Raw genomic sequence first — 18,509 nt, 5'->3', positions numbered from 1 at the left:
TTCTCATCTCCCCAGGCCACCACAACCCCCCTCCCTCGGATCAGCCCTTTGCCTTTCCCCAGCATGTTAGGGATTTAGGTGTCTTTCTTGACAGCCATCTGAACTTTAAAAAATTTATCAACAACACCATTAAGATTGCTTCTACAAACTGCAGGTCCTTAAGAAACTTAGACCCCCTCCTCCATCACAAAGACTTCCAAACGGTCCTCCAAGCCACTTTATTTAGCAAGATTGACAGCAACACTCTACTCTTAGGCCTTCCTGCAATTTTCATCAAACCTCTCCAAATGCTGCAAAACGCAGCTGCTAGAATCCTCACCAACTCCCGCAGAATAGATCATATCACGCCAATCCTTAGAGACCTCCATTGGCTCCCGATCCCCTCCAGAATACTTCACAAGACCCTCACAATTATCCACAAAACTCTGTACAACCAGAATATTCATCAGCTTAATGATTCCCTGTACTACCATACATCTATCAGACCCACCAGAGCAGCCTACAAAGGATCCCTGTCTACACCCTCTCACAAACTCACCCAACACATCTCCACCAAAGAATGCACACTCTCCATAGCGGGACCAACATTATGGAACTCTATGCCTCCCGAAGTACGCCAAAAACACTGTAAAAAACTTTAGGAAAAACCCTAAAAACTTGGCTATTTAAACTGGCCTATACATAACTTCGCCCCTCCTACCCTTCTTGAAGAGCATCCTCTCCCCTCTCCCCCCCTTTCCTAAGATCTTAGAAGTCTAATCTAGTAAACATTTAGTTAATTTTGAATACATTTAATATTGTATGTAGTTAATAATTAATTTCTTCTCTAATTGCCCTGCCTAGGTCTACCAGATCCTTTTACTTCCTCTACTCCTCCCAACTTGTTCCTTCCATTGCCCTATTATATATAACTTTATTTTTCACTTTCTTAAATCATGTTTTATTAACTCCGTTGCTTGTAAACCGATGTGATATGCATATGAATGTTGGCATATAAAAGTTTTAAATAGATAAATAAATAAATAATTATTAAAAAGCACCGGTCCAAGTACAGATTCCTGAGGCACTCCACTATTTACCCTTTTCCACTGAGAAAATTGACCATTTAATCCTACTCTCTGCTTCCTGTCTTTTAACCAGTTTGTAATCCACAAAAGGACATCACCTCCTATCCCATGTCTTTTTAGTTTTCTTAGAAGCCTCTCATGAAATGCCTTCTACCTGTTCGCTGAACATAGGAAGCTAAAAAAAAAACCAAAATGCTAATCTACTAATCAGGAGATACCAATTTGTCTTTTATAATGGAGTCTATCAACTGAAAAAATCATCTAACTGTAAGACATTAAACCACTTTAAAAAAACAAATCAAGATAGTTCCGAACAGAACCGCATGCTGATACCTGTTTCAATTATGGATCAACATAAGTGTAGTAATTTGTTACTATTAACGTTTTTTCTTATTAATATTCAAGCATTAACAAAAAATTCTAATATCATAACGGACATGCTTCACGAAAAAAAGCGAGATTTTATTGCAATCATGGAGACATGGCTTAAATCCCATGACTCCGTGATTGCAAATTCTATTTCTGATAATATGTATACTGCTTACTCATTTCCAAGGAGTAAACGAAAAGGAGGTGGAATTATGCTTATTACCAAGAATCAACTGATGTTAAAACAAAAACTGATACATATTGATGAACCTTATGAATTATAATCTTTGAATCTGCTATATTGCAATTGTGTTTAGTATACTGTCCTTCAGGTCTGCTTGATCACAATATTTCACCTTTATTGAATTACTTACCATAACCCTGCAACCCGATAAATTATCTTTAATTCTGGGCGATTTCAACATTCATGTTGACGAAAAACCTTTAAATAATACCTGTTACACCTTTTTAGAATTTATGGCTAGCCTTGGTTATGAACAACTAATTGAAGGCTCCACCCATAAAGCCGGACACACGTTGGACTTAATTTTTATTAACTCCACTAAACTCTATTCACATGACTATTCTCAGGTACCAGTCCCTTGGTCTGATCATTTCCTGATTATTTGTTCCATCCAAAGTAGATTGATCAATGCTTCAATCTCTCAAGTAAAACAGCCGATTACTTATCGCCCTAAATTTCAAACTGATGCTTTAGTAAAGGAACTCGAAAAACAATTACCTGCTATCGATTTATCTAATTCTCAAAATGCTTTTACTTCTTGGTCCATTATGACAAACACAATCGCTGATCGTATTAATCCTCTCAAAACTAAAATACCCAAATCTGTTAAACATTCTCAACCATGGTATAACGATACCATACGCAAAGTCAAAACTCTATTAAGGAAATTAGAAAAAAAATGGAGAAAAGAAAGAAATAATACAACTTTAGGCATCTACAGATCCCAACTCAATAAATACAAGAATCTGGTTAACAAAACAAAAAAAGCCTATTTTAAAAATAAATTTCAAAATTTTAATAACAACCCCCAAGCATTGTTTTCGTTAGTCAAGAACTTAACTAAAGCCCCTAATATCGTAGCACCCCTTCTAACTGAATCTAAATGTAATGATTTTGCGAGATTTTTTAAAGAAAAGGTAGAGAAGATTATTATCTCTTATAATAACAATCAAGAGCCTAAAATGTTAAAAAGAGACGTACCAGAATGGTCTTCTTTCGAGGAAGTTTCCATATGCGAAATAGAAAATGTTATAAAAAAATTTAAACCCTGCAATTCACCCATTAGATCCAATTCCTCCCTTGGTTTTAAAACCTCTAGTTCCAATTATTGCTCCAACTATAACAGAGATTGTTAACTTATCTTTAAAAGAAGGTCACATCCCTCAGAATCTTAAATCTGCAATCATAAAATCCATTTTAAAAAAAATCCGACCTGGATGCCGATATTATATCCAATTATAGACCTATTTCTAATTTGTCTTTTATGTCTAAAATATTAGAAAACATTGTCCATAAACAGCTAATTGAACACATAGAAGATAATAATATTCTGTTTCCAAATCAATTTGGTTTCAGACAGCATCTTAATACGGAAACATTATTAATATCTCTTACGGATACGGTTTTAAAAGGTTTTGATAACGGGCAGAGATATCTTCTCATTTTACTTGATGTATCGGCTGCATTTGATACTGTCAATCATGACATTTTAATAACTAGGTTAGTTGAAATTGGCTGAACAAAAGACACACTCAAATGGATGTCTTCCTTTCTTCAAAATCGATCTTTTCATGTTAAAATAGGCGAGTCTGTTTCCGATAGATACAAACTTATACTGGAATACTGCAAGTTTTGGCTTTATCTGCCACCTTATTCAATATCTATCTCCTCCCAGTATGTCATTTACTAGCAGGCCTCAATCTGAATTTTTACGTGTATGCAGACGATATTCAGATTCTGGTACCCATAGTAGACACCATCGAGCAAACCTTTCAAGAAATCAACATTTACCTGTCTGCTATTAAACAACTACTGATACACATGAAACTTGCCATTAATATGGAAAAAACTGAAGTTATCCTTCTTGAAAGAAAACATAGATCTGATGGTAAAAAAAGTCTACCCCATTTTGCATAATGTTAAAATCGACCTAGCAGAAGCTGTCAGAGACTTAGGGATAATTATTGATTATGAGCTAAATTTTAAAAAACACATTTCAATAAAAATAAGAGATGGGTATTATAAACTTTTAGTTCTTAGACGTTTGAAGCCACTATTAGATTTTAATGATTTTCGTTCGGTTCTCCAGGCCCTTATCTTAACTTCATTGGATTATTGTAATTCTCTTTTACTGGGACTGCCACAATCAACTTTATGACCATTGCAAGTGTTACAAAATGCAGCAGCATGGGTTTTAACAAATTGTAACAGGCGTGATCATATTACACCAATCTTATTTAGTTTGCATTGGTTGCCTATTACTCAAATAATTCTCTATAAAGTATGTTGTATTATTCACAAGACAATATATGCCCATAAATCTGACTGGTTAAATTTTTCTATTCGAGTGCATACACCTCAAAGATCTTTAAGGTCCACCAACAAGGGTTTGCTTGTTGTTCCATCAGTGAATACTGCTCATTTGATTTCAATACGGGAAAGGGTTATTTCTGTTGCAGGCCCATGCATATGGAACACGTTACCAACAGAGTTACGCCTTGAATCAGATTTTAGGAGTTTTAAAAAAGGACTAAAAACATGCCTTTTTGAGCGAGCTTTTGCAGGCAACTGTTAGAGTCATCATGAATATGTTTTAAGTTTCATTTTATGGTTATTTTAGTTTTTTAGAGTAGTTTAATAAGTTTTAATTGTTTTGTGATTTTGTATTGTTTAGTTTTAAGATTATTTTATTTTGTATTTGAATATGTGATTGTCAAATAGACTTAAACATATTGTACACCGTCGTGATGTGACTACAAATGACGGTATAGAAAAGCTTTTAAACAAATAAATAAATTAATTAATTAATAACACTGTCCCCACTGCTGCTGGTGTGGAGCTTGAGCATAGGATTTCCCTGCGGCCAGCATGGTGACTATTTATAATGTCACTGCATCACTGCAGAGGTTATGGGGTCTGAATCCCCTGCCTGTTGCTTGTCTCTCGCAGTTCAAAGAAAGGGGTAGACTCATTTCTTCGACATGTCAGGATCCTAGAGACCACGTGCTGGAGAGTCGCCATTTCAATAGGCCCCCCGGAGTCAGAGCTGTACTGTCACAGTGAAAACTATGATCAACTGTGAGCGTGGCCTTGGTCCTCATTTCAACTATGCACCAGTTTTAATGCCCAGATCCTATAGGCCACATGGTTGAGACTCATCTTTCCGCCCACCTGTCCCCCTCCCCTACTCAATTCATAGCTGTATGGCTGTGCAGCCAATTTGAATCAGCTGTGAGTGTGATCTGGGACAAAAGCTTTACTAGGAGCCATAAGAAATATGGGCATCTGCCTGGTCAGCAATTAATAAAGAAATAAACGCTGCTGTTCAAGAGACTGCTCTCAGGAGACAGGAGCAGGGGAGGAGCACAAATACAATCAGCCCAAGCAGGGGAGGAAGTATAAACTTTGCATTGTAAGAGGCCTACAGCATTGTGAATGTAAGAGATATAATACCACAATTAATAACAGCAACAGGATAGGACAACTTGTCATATATTCACAAGCAGTGAGCAGTGCAGCCAGAGTAATAGCCTCTCAAAATGCAAGCAACTGCCTGCATTTTCAGAGGGTACACAGAGCGCTGACAGTGGCTAGTTGAGCAAAGTCTGGTATTGCAGGCAGGCCAGTTGATTGATATTTCTGGGGGTAATTTCTGGGGGTAATTTCAAGGATGGCCAAGAAATGTAATTTACATGGAGTGTTTCAATAACTTAACCCTTCTCTTTAGCATTCTCTTTTCAGTAAACAATTATGGCCCCAAATAAGCAGCAGGAGAAAATAGCATCCAATGGTTACAAAGTGTGGCATCACCCCCTTTCTCTGTCTCTGAGGTGGGCAAATCTCACCCACCCACCCCCATCTATATATAAAATTAAAGGGTTGTATATAAGCCAGTCATAACATGAGCAGCAAGAGGTGAGGTGACCAGCAAATTGGTGTCAGTAAAGACCATGTCATGCAGCAGCAGCCTTTCAGGTGTGGAGCAATGGCATGCAGCAAGCATTGCAAGATCAACATTACTAGGAAATGGGGAGAGCTATTGCAGAGGGTAACTTTCACTTTCATGGTGAAAGGGGATAAGACAGCAGGCTAGCAACACTCGATCCAGGATCCCAGTCTTCGACAGATTGTTGTCCGGAAATGTTGGCAAAACCCCTCTGCATACATAGTTTTGGTGGCTCAATGAATGCTTATGGTGAAAGGATAACAACAGCAGGGTTGACATTTATCTAGCACTGGTTACTTAGAAAGGTAGTGGTAATCTATGTTTAACTAAGCTAGGCTTTTAAACATGCATTTCTTAATTCTATTAGTATGCATTAACCTTTATTTGCATTGTGTTCATGAATTGTTGTATGCTGTGGCCATGCTTGTCCATAATAAAGTTCTATTGTGTAATTTTGACTCCATACCTCCTTATGTAAGAGTGTGTAAAGTGTTTGGCGGGGTACCAGTTGGTGGGTGGGGAGGGAGGGTGTGCCGATTATAGTGGGCGGTCCCTAAGCCTGCCCATGTTTTGTGTATGTGACCAATGTGAGGTATTCTGCTAGTATTTGGTTATTCTACAGGGTTCTATAGCAGCCTGTTTTCCTAAAATAAGGTGTAATGGTTTTTTAGGGCCTGGTGTAATATTTGTAGTGTTGCTTTTTCATAAGCAGGGTTGTTGCTGTTTGAGTGATGGCAGTTAGTGCCAACCAGCATTCCACCTCCCTCCTCCTGAGTTGTGTATGTGTGTGTATGTGTGAGAATGGGAGTCTGCCTGGATTTTGTGTGTGTGTGAATGTGAGCCTGCTAAGGTTTTGTGTATATTTGTGTGTGAAGAATATTTGTGCTGCCCCACTAATCCATAACAAGCTGAGCATGACTGGAAATCAGAAGTTCCCAGGTATGGAGATTGAGGAATTTTTCCATCCTTATTAGTTTTGATTATTTGTCGTCATGTCCCCCAGGTGGCCCTAGAGCTCCAAAATCTCATCTCTCAATCCCTGGTGGTTCTCATGCCCTCATCCCCTTTATAGTCTTCTAATACTAGATTTAGGGGTAGATTTTAAAAGGTGCGCACGCGCATACATGTGCGCTTGCTACCCGGTGTGCACATGTATACGCCTGATTTTATAACTTGCGTGCGCAGGCTCTCGGGCCGTCGGCTGCCACTAATAAAAATGGCGCCGATGGCCCTTTGCCCTTACCATGTGACAGGGTAACCTTGCCATTGGCCGGCCCCTGTCACATGGTAGGAGCACTGGACGGCCCGCGCCATTTTTAAAGATTGCCATCTCTCTGTGACAGGGAGATGGCCCTGTGACAGGGAGATTGCTCCTGGGGCCCACTGGACCACCAGGTAATTTTAAAACATTTTTTTGGGGGGTCGGGAGGGTGATGGAGGCTAAGGGAGCGGTTTTAAAGGGTCGGGATGGGTTTTTTGTTTATCAGCCAACAGCCCGAGCGTGAGAGAACGCTCCCGGGACCCCCGCTGGACCATCAGGTAATTTTAAAATGTTTTTTTGGGGGGTCAGGAGGGTGGTGGAGGCTAAGGGAGCAGTTTTAAAGGGTCGGGGTGGGTTTTTTGTTTATTGGATCGGGCGCAGCCGATAAAAAAAAAACAAACGATCGGGCCAGACGAAAAAAAATGCACGATTTGAATCGGAACCGGAACCGAACCAATTCCAGTTCCGATTCACATCTCTAGCAGTTTCCTCTTGTGCATTGGTAATTGAATAAAAGACAGTTTTCCAAATGAAGAAAAATCATCAGTGAATTTCCCTAGTGGTCTGTATTGGGACCTGAGCTAATTAGCATAGTCAATAAATGATCTGGAAAAATGAATGATGAGTGAGGTGATCAAATTTGCAGATGACACAAAATTGTATTGAGTTGTTAAAAATGCAATGGAATGTGAAGAATTGCAGAAGGACGTTCTGAGTCTATATGACTGGGTTTCTTCTAAATGGTAGATGTAATTTAATGGGGACAAATGCAAAGTAATGCACATTGCGAAAAATAATCCCAGGTACATGAGGACTGGAGAGGAGGAGATTGTAACAAGTTGTTAAAACAAAGAGAGAAATAATGGATCATTTGGCTACAAGGTTTAATTCCAAAAGGTTTAAATGTAGACGTGGAATGGAGACTGTTTTTTTTTAACACATTTCTTTTAATAGAATTTTAATTTAAGAATGGCTCAGGTTATGTCATAGTCCTGTCAAAGCCTTGGATTAGCTACTTGTTCAAGAAAAATGGCTGCAATGTTGGAAACATTAAAATAATAAAGTTGGTCTGTGTCATAGAAGTGCCTAATCAGTAGATTAGTAGTGATTTTTAATCCATAATCCAGATTATGTATGGCAGATTTTTAAGGGAGCGGTTTTAAAGGGTCGGGCAAGTCAATCTTGTGATGCAGAATATTGAAACATGGTACCATGTCAGATGTTTTTCACCATCTAAAGGAAAACATTAGATTTATTTGCAATTCCAAAAATGTATTAAAATAAGTATTGAAGATATAGTAGCGAGGGCATTTATGGACTAATGATTAGTCGTGATCTGGTTTGTTTTAAAGGAAGCTTTGAGCAAAAATCCTTTACCCTGGTGTCATGAAGGCCCTCACTAATACTGCACTTTAATAAGAACCTTCATGACACCAGGGTAAAGGATTTTTGCTCAAAGCTTCCTTTAAAACAAACTGAATCATGACTAATCATTGGTCCATATATTACATGCTTTGGAAGAAATATAAATTGCATTGAATGCTCTTTTAGTATAGTATTTTGCTTGGTGCATTCAATATAATATTTTTTTAGACAATTCTACATAGAGTTACAGCAATCTAAATGAGACTGAACTAATGCATAGATTATTGATTCTAAAGCATCCTTCTTCAAGCAAGAACCAATAAGCATAATGTTAGAAAGATAGAAAAATGTTGATTTCACCACAGCTTGAACTTACGGTTCATTTCTTGACATTGCTTCCTTTCATCATGTTATTGAGTTTCCAGAGATTTCCTGCTTTGTTTTTGAAGCCTTGAAAAACATTTCAGAAGCTTCAGGCATAGCTTCCTTGACCTCATCATCTTCAAATGTCTTCTTTTTCTTTTCTAGTACATGAATGATCTTAAAGGATGCACATGATGCTGTTTTTGACTTGCTAGCATGACTCTTTAAAAGTGAATGTTTAGAGGTCAGGGCTGACTTCAGTCTTTTACTTAAATGACCATTTGGAGGATACTCACTTGTAAATGTTTTGTGGTTTCTGGTAAAATGTCACTTTATCTTACATATGTTTGCAGTATTGATTAGAGATGTGAATCGTGTGATCGATCGTCTTAACGATCGATTTTGGCTGGGGGGGGGAGGGAATCGGATCGTCGCGGTTTTGTTTTTTTTTAAATCGTGTAAATCGTAAAGCGGGGGAGGGCGGGAAAACCGGCACACTAAAATAACCCTAAAACCCACCCCGACCCTTTAAAATAAATCCCCCACCCTCCCGAACCCCCCCAAAATGTCTTAAATTACCTGGGGTCCAGTGGGGGGGTCCCGGTGTGATCTTCCACTCTCGGGCCACGGGTGCATTAATAGAAATGGTGCCGGCGCTACCTTTGCCCTGTCATATGACAGGGCAAAGGTAGCGCTGGCGCCATTTTGGTTCCTGTCCCCCAACGTCACGAGCGCAGGAGATCACTCCCGGCCCCCCCTGGACCCCCAGGGACTTTTGGCCAGCTTGGGGGGGGCCTCCTGACCCCCACAAGACTTGCCAAAAGTCCAGCGGGGGTCCGGGAGCGACCTCCTGCACTCGAATCGTATTGCCGTATCAAAAATGGCGCCGGCCATACGGCCGGCGCCATTTTGCAATACGGCAATATGGCCATATGGCCGGTGCCATTTTGTATTGCAAAATGGCGCCGGCCGTATGGCCCGAGAGTGCCCGAGTATGGCCCGAGAGTGCAAGATCACACCGGGACCCCCCCACTGGACCCCAGGTAATTTAAGACATTTTGGGGGGGTTCGGGATGGTGGGGGATTTATTTTAAAGGGTCGGGGTGGGTTTTAGGGTTGTTTTAGTGTGCCGGTTCTCCCGCCCTCCCCCTTCCCCTCCCCCTTCCCCCGATTTACGATTTTTGACGATAAATCGGGGGAATTCCTATTGTATATCGCCTCTAACGATTTTTGACGATTTAAAATATATCGGACGATATTTTAAATCGTCAAAAAACGATTCACATCCCTAGTATTGATTCATATAGAGGTAGGTGAACCACACAAATAGATATGAAAACAATAAGAGTGGTACACAAAAAGATAAATTGATAATAGAATATATGAATAAATACATATTTAAAAATAGTGATAAAATATTATAAATTTAATATCATAACAGCATATTTACAATTAAATCAAGCATAAAATTAGCACAATGATGAATCCATTATACCCGACATGGCCATGTTTCGACAAGATATCTGCTTCAGGGGTGATCACATAATTGTTGCGTCTGTCGGTCCTAGACGGCTTCGCCCCATTTGCCTCACCTTATTCATGGCTCCTCCCGCTTACCTGGGAAAGATGGCTACCGTTGCATCTACAAGCCAACCTCTCTGGTGTCCCCGGAACGGCTATGGTGCAGCCTCCCGCCATTGCTCCTCCCAGGTACCTACTAGGGTGCGCGCACGCAACCCATGTCTTTGTACCACCCTTGGTGCGAACCTCGAGGGCGTTCTCTCATGCTGATGTCACACCATCCGGGTATATTACTTTCACTAATTTGCTAGCTCGTTGAGTTAGCAAGGACTTGAATCTACTCCTGTCTACGCTACTCTGCCACTTCCGTGCTGCCGCAGGAAGCTCTCTCTCTGCCCTTCAGGGTAACTGCTAACCTGGGTACCCGCTCCTCGGGGGCCCTCTGCTTTATTTCAGGTGCCTTACAGGGAACAGGTACTTGCTCCTTGAAGGCTTGCTCTCCCTGCCTCGGTGCCTGTACCTTCTACAACATACCTGGTGGAATCGCATACCAACAGCAAACACCTAGGGGCGGATTTTAAGAGCCCTGCTCGCGTAAATCGGCCCGGATTTACGCCAGCAGGGCCTTGCGCGCCGGCGCGCCTATTTTCCATAGGCCTGCCGGTGCGCGCAGAGCCCCGGGACTCGCGTAAGTCCTGGGTTTTTTCGAGGGGCGTGTCGGGCGTTTCGGGGGCGGGCCCTGGGGCGTGGTTTCGGCCCGGGGCAGTCCGGGGCGTGGCCGCGCCCTCCGGAACCGCCCCCAGGTCACGTCTCGGCGCGCTAGCGGCCCGCTGGCGTGCGGGGATTTACTTCTCCCTCCGGGAGGCGTAAATCCCCCGACAAAGGTAGGGGGGGGTTTAGATAGGGCCGGGGGGGTGGGTTAGATAGAGGAAGGGAGGGGAAGGTGAGGGGAGGGCGAAAGTGAGTTCCCTCCGAGGCCGCTCTGATTTCGGAGCGGCCTTGGAGGGAACAGAGGCAGGCTGTGCGGTTCGGCGCGCGCCGGCTGCACAAAATCGGCAGCCTTGCGCGCGCCAATCCTGGATTTTAGCAGATACGCGCGGCTATGCGCGTATCTACTAAAATCCAGCGTACTTTTGTTTGCGCCTGGTGCGCCAACAAAAGTACGCGAAGTCGCACTTTTTAAAAATCTACCACCTAGTGAGTACTCTTACTCTCACTCTATCTCATCCACAGTATCTCCTCGCTGGGAGACCTGCTGCGGAACCTCCTGATGTCAACTAGGAGAGAAGGGCTCCCTCTGCCAAGCTCCCAGAGACTGCAACTACAGACTGCCTCACTACTGCCACCTCTGGTGGCTGTCTTCAAGCTGTCTAATAAAGAACTATCTTGTGTTTTGTGTAGTACGAGTCTAGCCCAGTGCTGTGGCTCCTCACGGGGCTCCTCCCCGTGGGCATGGTCATCTCCAGAGCACCCAAGGATCCACCAAAACACACGTAACCACAACAATAATTGATCATCCTTTTTCCCTCTTAGCTAAGAGTGGAAGCAACTGACCACTAGACCATAAATGAGCCTAAAAATCTCAAACCTAAAAACAGCTGTAAAACTTCCAAGGCACCCTTAATTTGGTAAAAGAAATCATAGTTCGCAGTGGAGAGTCTGTAGCAAGTACCAAGGGCAGGTGCACATAATTTTGCAAGTAGGAGAGCCCAACTGCACAAATTGGGTTTTGGCCACTTAAGACAGGGAATTTTGCAACTGGTGCTTATTTACACCAAGACCAGATTCACCAGTTCATCCACCAGTTCACCCAGTGTAGAGCTAGTTCCTCCAAATCTCCCCCAGCTTGCTAGTCTACACTCCCCCCAGTTACCTCAGACCCTTTAAACCCCACAGGAATGTTTTTTTTAATGTTTGTTTTTTAAACGTACACTTTCTCCATAGCAGCAGTAAAGTTATGCAGCACTAGACCGAGGTATGCCCTCAGGCTCGTAAGTATTTATGCGCACATCTCTTGGCCCTGCCCTGGAATGCCCATGCCTGCCCACACCGCACCCCTTTTTGATTCTGAGTGAGATGCCCATGTGGTAGGAGATACATGCACATGTGGCTTTTAAAATATGGCGAGTGCATGGAAGCCCTACATTAAAGCACATCTCCTGATTTTGGCACATGTTAGGCTTTTAAAATTAATCTTTATATTTTTGGAAATTGGGCAAGAAGGGGGAGGGGAGGGGGGAGAGAGGGCAGTGGGTGGATGAGGTGGGTTGTGGTGGGTAAGCCATTTTTCCTGTTGGGATTATTTTAGGTGGGCTGTGGTGGGTAATCCATTTTCTGAGAGGCTGAATGTTTTAGTATTGCTGTTTGTTATATTATCAAGGTACATAAGGAACAAATGTTCATTACTTGCTCCTTGGTAGTTCCATTAGATAAAATTGGAATTCTATTGTTGTTAATGAGGAGAGGACAATATTTGGAATCTTTGTAGTTGATTCTTGTTGCTTCGAGTATAAACAGAAAATATGCTAAATGTTCACATTCTTGTTGCTTGATATGTCCGCCAGGTATCTTTTTGTTAAATGTATTTCAATAAAAAGTTTAAATGAAAATTAGTTTCCTTGTATTCAAATGTTCAGTTTCCTACTTGGTCTAGAAGCCTTCTGTTGTAGTCAGCTGAGACTTTTCAATAGCATACACTTGGTCCAAGACAAGTGTAAGATTTTGGGTCATATGCAAGCACTCTCAAAATAGCATGTGGAAAAAGCATTAGCGGGCATGTTAATTTAGGAATGCTTACTATAATGTCTTTCCAAGTTCCTTTAACATATATGTTGAAACCATAGAGGTAGATTTTAAAAGCCCTGCGCGCGTAAATCCTGTTGGATTTACGCGCGCAGGGCACTTGCGTGCCGGCGCGCCTATTTTGCATTGGCCGCCGGTGCGCACAAAGCCCTGGGACACGTGTAAGTCGCAGGGCTTTGCTTGGGGGGCGAGTCGGAGGCATGTTGGGGCGGCATGGCATTCGGGGGCGTGTCCTGGGGGCGTGGCAGTGGTCCATGGGAGGGGCTGGAGGTTTGACAGCAGTCCGGGGGCGGGGCTGAGTGCTCCGGCACAGCGTCCTGTGTCGGGGCAGGGAGCCAGCGACACGCGCAAGTTATGCCTGCTAGAGGCATGCGTAACTCAACGAAATAAGGTAGGGGAGGGAGATTTAGTTAGGGCTGGGGGGTGGGTTAGATAGGGGAAGGGAAGGAAAGATGGGGGGGGACAAAAAAAAAGTTCCCTCCAAGGCCATTCTGATTTTGGAGCGGCCTCGGAGGGAATGGAGGCAGGCTGCACGGCTCGGCGCACGCAGGCTGCCGATTTTGCACAGCCTTGCGCGCGCCGACCCCGGATTTTAAAAGATACTCGCGGTTACACGCGTATCTTTTAAAATCCGGCGTACTTTTGTTTGCGCCGATTGCGCGAACAAAAGTATGCGCGCGCATACTTTTTTAAAATCTGTTCCATATTGCATAGCATGCTATTTTTAGAATGTACAGAAGAACCTTTACAACATGTATGTTAAAGTTTGTTACATAGGTCCATTTCATCATCAAAATCATCATCATCATCATATGAACTTAACATAAAATAGTACTTCTTAAATAAAATACATATATCTGAGTTCTTTTCAGGATGGACACATCTTTAATGATAGCAGTCTCTTATTTTGAATTGTTAATAATCCAAAGTACTCATCAGTTTTGCACATGGGGAAATCTCTCTAATGAAACCAAGAATAGATATTTCATGCTCCTTCAAGAAAGTCAATTAGTTCTAAAAAATGTTCATTTTTAAGTTGACTAAAGAAGTGAAGTGAGAGAAAATATATACTGATCCCAAATAGAAGTTTTCATCTACCTGCATTATAAATAATGGTAAGAAATGACAGAATCCAATAATTTTCAGAGACAATCTTCTTGCACAAATTTTCATACTGATAGATACAGAATAAGCATGTTTACCTCTGATTTTATACAAAAAAGGTATCATTTGAAAGAGAAATGATGATCTATGAATCATGAAAAAGGATTATTACTGTTCCAAATGGTCTATCTTATAGAAATGGATCATCAGGTTGGCAAGTTATTTTCAGCTTTGAAGAGTGAAGAGAAAGTGTGATTTTCTATTTTGAGCAACAAAAACTACCTTATGTTCAGGAAAGGGTCTTATTTAAAAAAAATCAATGGCAGTGTTTCTTATAACTTTTCTGTTTTCAAGCAAACATGATGATGGGTTGTTCACCAACATAAGAAAATGTTTTGCTTGCTATTTTTTTCATTATATAAAGTACTGTATTTTGAAATCCTTCAGTATCACAAAAAAATACCAATAAGTGCATGCATTTACCCATTCACATTTTTTCTCTTTTGTTCCCCTTTCTATTGCAAACAGTATAGTATATTTTTAAGTACAGTAATCAAAGATATATGGTTAAGTAAATTAGCTGGATAAGAATAAATCACTAGTTAGCTGGATAAGTCTTATCTGGCTAACTTTAGACCTGCTATTGAAAAGGTAATTTTTCATGCAAATATGTAACTTATTATCATAGTAGTTTTCAATGTGTAAATGTAACATATTATCATAGTAATTTTCAGAAGCTCATTTATGAGGTTAACGTACACTTACTCATGTAAATGTTATTGACAATTCACTTACATGCATAAAATGCATTGCCATGTGTAAATCCAATTTTAAATGTGTAAATCCTTTTGAAAATTACCCTTGAAAGTGCATTTATATGTGTAATATCTATTGACAATTAAGTAGCATATCTAGGGTTATTGTTTTCAGTTTTTATTTTATTTTACCTGGGAATTTCAATTTTAGAACAAAAAAGAAATCAGTAGAAAATGACTTTTCCATTGATTTTTCTCATGTATTATATAAAAGTCATTTTTTCACTGACATTTTTTTATAACATTGAAATTCCCAGACAAAATAAAATAAAAACTGAAAGCAACGGCCCCTACTTATATTGCCTTCTTACACATACAGGGGTAGATTTTCAGACCGCGCGAATAGGCGTACTTTTGCTGGCGCATCAGGCGCCAGCAAAAGTACGCGGGATTTTAGTAGATACGCGCGTAGCCGCGCATATCCGCTAAAATCCTGGATCAGCGTGCTCAAGGCTATCGATTCTGTATAGCCGGCGCGTGCCGAGCCGCGCAGCCTACCCCTGTTCCCTCCGAGGCCGCTCCGAAATCGGAGGATTATTACTGTTCCAAATGGTCTATCTTATAGAAATGGATCATCAGGTTGGCAAGTTATTTTCAGCTTTGAAGAGTGAAGAGAAAGTGTGATTTTCTATTTTGAGCAACAAAAACTACCTTATGTTCAGGAAAGGGTCTTATTTAAAAAAAATCAATGGCAGTGTTTCTTATAACTTTTCTGTTTTCAAGCAAACATGATGATGGGTTGTTCACCAACATAAGAAATCGGAGCGGCCTTGGAGGGAATCCTCTAACGCCCTCCCCTCACCTTCCCCTCCCTTCCTCTACCTAACCCACCCGCCCGGCCCTGTCTAAACCCCCTCCTTACCTTTGTCGGGGGATTTACGCCTCCCAGAGGGAGGCGTAAATCCCCGCGCTCCAGCGGGCCGCTAGTACGCCGGGACGTGACCTGGGGGCGGGTCCGGAGGGCGCGGCTACGCCCCCGGACCGCCCCGGGCCGTAACCACGCTCCCGGGCCCGCCCCCAAAACGCTGTCGACACGCCCCCTAAACGCCGCGCGGCTCGGGCCCGCCCCTGACACGCCCCCCTCACCAAACCCCGGGACTTATGCGAGTCCTGGGGTCTGCGCGCGCCGGTAGGCCTATTGAACATAGGCGCACCGGCGAGCAGGGCTCTTAAAATCCGCCCCACAAAGTGCATTTATATGCATAAAACCCTGTTTTAAGATGTAAATAATTTTGAAAATCATCCCCTAATTTATGTTAATGTGAAACAGAGAATATAAATGGTAGCCAAGGTTCAGACCTGGAAAATTAAATCATTAAGAGGCCCAAAGTAAATATATATGTAGAAATGGTAAGATTCTGAAAGAGGCACATGTTTTGTTTTACTTTCTCTTGAAATGCATATTGGATATATTTTCTCCACTCCATGTGGCACTTCCCTTCTACTTCCACTGCCCCCATGGTCCTCTTGCACATTCCCCTCTAGAGATACTCCTTCTCACTTTGTCTCCCAGTCATAAGATGAAACTCTTTTGACCCCTCCCCCAATGCTGACAGCCCTCCTTCCTCATCCACCCCTCTTGCAGTTGATGTTTCTTCCCTTCCTTTACTCTTTCTTCTTTTTTTTTTTGAGAAAACTCCTCTCATTCTTCAATCCTGCCCTTCTTCTCAAGATATCACTTTTTTTTCTCATGATGGATATACCACATATCAGAGTCTTGAAGATAGACTTGTGGGGAACAGTCATTAGTAACAGAAGTAGGAGAGGGTAATGGGATAAAGTATGAAGAAGAATATCATGTAGGGGCTATTCAGGGAAGGAGAAGAAGACTCATCATATTTTAGAGGTATGGGATCATGAGGTGATTCACGGGGGAGAAGCATATATATATATATATATATATATAACCGAAGCAGAAAGCCTGTGAGGGAGTCAGTTGGACCGTTAGATGATCGAGGGGTTAAAGGGGCACTTAGTGAAGATAAGGCCATCGCGGAAAGATTAAATTATTTCTTTGCTTCGGTATTTACTGAAGAGGATGTTGGGGAGGTACCCGTAATGGAGAAGGTTTTCATGAGCAATGATTCAGATGGACTGAATCAAATCTCGGTGAACCTAGAATATGTGGTAGGCCTGATTGACAAACTGAAGCATAGTAAATCACCTGGACCGGATGGTATACACCCCAGAGTTCTGAAGGAACTAAAAAATGAAATTTCAGACCTATTAGTAAAAATTTATAACTTATCATTAAAATCATCCATTGTACCTGAAGACTGGAGGATTGCAAATGTAACCCCAATATTTAAAAAGGGCTCCAGGGGCAATCCGGGAAACTACAGACCGGTTAGCCTGACTTCAGTGCCAGGAAAAATAGTGGAAAGTGTTCTAAACATCAAAATCACAGAACATATAGAAAGACATGGTTTAATGGAACAAAGTCAGCATGGCTTTACCCAGGGCAAGTCTTGCCTCACAAATCTGCTTCACTTTTTTGAAGGAGTTAATAAACATGTGGATAAAGGTGAACCGGTAGATATAGTATACTTGGATTTTCAGAAAGCGTTTGACAAAGTTCCTCATAAGAGGCTTCTAGGAAAAGTAAAAAGTCATGGGATAGGTGGCGATGTCCTTTTGTGGATTGCAAACTGGCTAAAAGACAAGAAACAGAGAGTAGGATTAAATGGGCAATTTTCTCAGTGGAAGGGAGTGGACAGTGGAGTGCCTCAGGGATCTGTATTGGGACCCTTACTTTTCAGTATATTTATAAATGATCTGGAAAGAAATACGACGAGTGAGATAATCAAATTTGCAGATGACACAAAATTGTTCAGAGTAGTTAAATCACAAGCAGATTGTGATAAATTGCAGGAAGACCTTGTGAGACTGGAAAATTGGGCATCCAAATGGCAGATGAAATTTAATGTGGATAAGTGCAAGGTGATGCATATAGGGAAAAATAACCCATGCTATAATTACATAATGTTGGGTTCCATATTAGGTGCTACAACCCAAGAAAGAAATCTAGGTGTCATAGTGGATAACACATTGAAATCGTCGGTACAGTGTGCTGCGGCAGTCAAAAAAGCAAACAGAATGTTGGGAATTATTAGAAAGGGAATGGTGAATAAAACGGAAAATATCATAATGCCTCTGTATCGCTCCATGGTGAGACCGCACCTTGAATACTGTGTACAATTCTGGTCACCGCATCTCAAAAAAGATATAATTGCGATGGAGAAGGTACAGAGAAGAGCTACCAAAATGATAAGGGGAATGGAACAGCTCCCCTATGAGGAAAGACTAAAGAGGTTAGGACTTTTCAGCTTGGAGAAGAGACGACTGAGGGGGGATATGATAGAGGTGTTTAAAATCATGAGAGGTCTAGAACGGGTAGATGTGAATCGGTTATTTACTCTTTCGGATAGTAGAAAGACTAGGGGGCACTCCATGAAGTTAGCATGGGGCACATTTAAAACTAATCGGAGACAGTTCTTTTTTACTCAACGCACAATTAAACTCTGGAATTTGTTGCCAGAGGATGTGGTTAGTGCAGTTAGTATAGCTGTGTTTAAAAAAGGATTGGATAAGTTCTTGGAGGAGAAGTCCATTACCTGCTATTAAGTTCACTTAGAGAATAGCCACTGCCATT

This window comes from Rhinatrema bivittatum, chromosome 1 (genome assembly GCF_901001135.1).
Source record: "Rhinatrema bivittatum chromosome 1, aRhiBiv1.1, whole genome shotgun sequence".
Taxonomy (NCBI): Eukaryota; Metazoa; Chordata; class Amphibia; order Gymnophiona; family Rhinatrematidae; genus Rhinatrema; species Rhinatrema bivittatum.
Note: the sequence above shows the minus strand (reverse complement) of the source record.